Here is a 2500-nt window from a genome sequence, read left to right on the forward strand (position 1 = left end):
GATGATGATGATGATGATGATGATGATGATGATGATGATGATGATGATGATGACACTGTAGGCAACATGTTGCAGCCTTGTCTAGTGGGTAGGCCTACAACATGAGATTCGATGTCCTTGAAGCAAAATGAAAGGCAAGAAAAATATACCAGGTGAATAAAAAAGTAATGCAAGTTCGTTTATAACTTAAAGAAAAAAACAACACACTTGCAACTATCATACCTCAAATTGAAGGGGAGCATCTGAGGATCAGACTTTTATTTCTCAACATAGTCTCCATCTCGTTCAATAGCCACAGTCCGCCATTTACTAAGTCCACATATGCCTGCTGCCTAAAACTATGCAGGTTTTGTCTTAGGGGTACAGCAGTCTTGATTTCTCCATCCTTTCCATAGTGTTGACCTCTCAATGGTTCTTTTCTAGGACCGAAAAAGTGGAAGTCTTAATGAGCCAAATCAGGAGAATAAGTTGGGTGTGGCAGTGTTTTTTTTACATAAACGGGGTGATTGTCTCCCTTGCTCTGGTACTCGAAAGCAGGCCGGCATTGTCATGGTGAAAAAACACTCCATGTTCAAATTTGGTCTGACTCGTCAAATTCTCGCTTTCAGTCATTTCAATGTTTCGATGTAGGGTTCAGAATTGACAGTTGAGAATCGTGGTTTTAAAAAAATCTGTCAGAAGCTCGCTATGAACATCCCAAAACACAATTGCCATGATTTTTCCGGCTGTCTCCTCGAGACGATGCTTGTCTGACAAGCACATAGACACCTCTTCCTCTACTACCGGTTCATTGCTTACACCTCTGACCCAAGAATATACAGTGACAAAATCTAGAACTTGGTCCTTGTAACCATTCTGAAGTCTCTTTTGGATGTTAACGGTGGATTCTCCTTCTAAAACAAGAAATTCAATCACGCTCTTTACCTTTGATAGACCTCCAAGAGGGAAGTCATTTTGATGTGACGTCATTACAGCCAAAATGAAAGAAGCTTTAATGTTAACTGTTTGAGTTCGAAAGTATATGAGCAAGTACATGCGAACTGAATTTCATTAAATTTGTTGTACAATTGTGCAAAATAACGAACAACTAGCATTACTTTTTGACTCCCCTTCGCAGATTGATGGAGTCAAAGAGATCCTTCAAAGGCACAATTATGATGATCCAAAAAAGAAAACATACCCGACCCACGTTCGACAATGACATGTCCCCTCAACACATTGCGTATAAGTTATTTTTTTCGGGGGGTATTGTTTAAAAAAAAATAGTCTTGCCCATTATAATCTTTTTGTGTGCAAGGCATAACAACGTGTCTACAAACATCTGAAATAGTAGTTTTCAAAGCGGCAAAGCTACGACGGAAGTGACTGATCACAATAATAAGTGTTAAAATATTTTTTCGATTTTCCAAAATCATGAAATATGCAGTTGCGTCGCTTGCCTTTGGAGTGCAGAGTTACATTTTACTTTGGATGTCCATTGATTGCACCCTGATGTTCTTTAAGGTGAAAGAGGGCAAAAGAGGGCAAATCGAAAAGCTTGTACATTCTATCTATACGGTAGTTAAAACGAAGATACTGCCTCCTACATTAATTACATCTGGGAGTTGAAAAAGAGCCAGCTTTCCAAAGTCTGGACAATTTCCAAAGGCCTGTGTCCCTTTACCCTTGTGAGGGTGGATTTTCTGTATCTGGTCTGTAGCAAGAAGTGCTATTCAACAACATTTGTTTCGCATGTCAGTTTGGAGCTTTTTTTAAAGAACAATCCATACTTTTACTCTTGGTGTACAAGATACACGCCTCCCCCACTTCCCCCCTAAAAAGTGCCAAATGCGCGATAATGTTTTGGAGCTTTATTTTAAAAGACAATGCATCCAGTTTTGGATGAAATTGAGTTATTGATTCCGCCTGATTGTTTAAAGTACGGTGCACATTTCTGCCTTAGACTGGTATCACTATCTTAATAAATATTCAAAGCGATTGTCTATTGAGAGGCAAAGGTGTTTTGTTATTTTAAACATTTTTAGGGGGTTGGGGGGGGGGGGGGGGGGGGGGGCCCCTCCCCAAACCTGCGCACAACGGCTTCGTTCTTAAAAAGAAGTCCTTTCCCCCAACTTTTGTTTGCCTTGTGAGTTGGGGGTTTTTTTAAAAGAACATACCAAATTTTTCTCTCTGGGGGAAAAAGAAACAGGCTTCCCCACTTTCCCCCCCCCCCCCCCTTAAAAAGTGCAAAATGCGCGATAATGTTTTGGAGCTTTATTTTAAAAGCAAATGCATCCAGTTTTGGAGAAAATTGAGTTATTGTTCCCCCTCGTTTTTTTAAAGTCCGGGGCACATTTCTCCCTTAGCCTGGTATCCCTTTCTTAATAAATATTCAAAGCGATTGTTTTTTGGGGGGCAAAGGTGTTTTGTTTTTTTAAACATTTTTAGGGGGTTGGGGGGGGTGGGGGGGGGGGGGCTCTCCTGAACCTTGTACGAAACTGGATATACTGTCTTATAAAAT

At 40.3% G+C, this 2500-nt stretch overlaps 1 protein-coding gene across 1 annotated transcript in view; it reads left to right on the forward strand.

Annotated features, from left to right (window-relative positions):
- LOC101851415 (chitinase-3-like protein 1) overlaps positions 1 to 2500 on the forward strand; it is a 20424-nt gene that overhangs the window by 15547 nt on the left and 2377 nt on the right. The window lies entirely within an intron of this gene.

The sequence above is a fragment of the Aplysia californica genome, unplaced genomic scaffold (assembly GCF_000002075.1).
Source record: "Aplysia californica isolate F4 #8 unplaced genomic scaffold, AplCal3.0 scaffold00229, whole genome shotgun sequence".
Classification (NCBI taxonomy): domain Eukaryota; kingdom Metazoa; phylum Mollusca; class Gastropoda; order Aplysiida; family Aplysiidae; genus Aplysia; species Aplysia californica.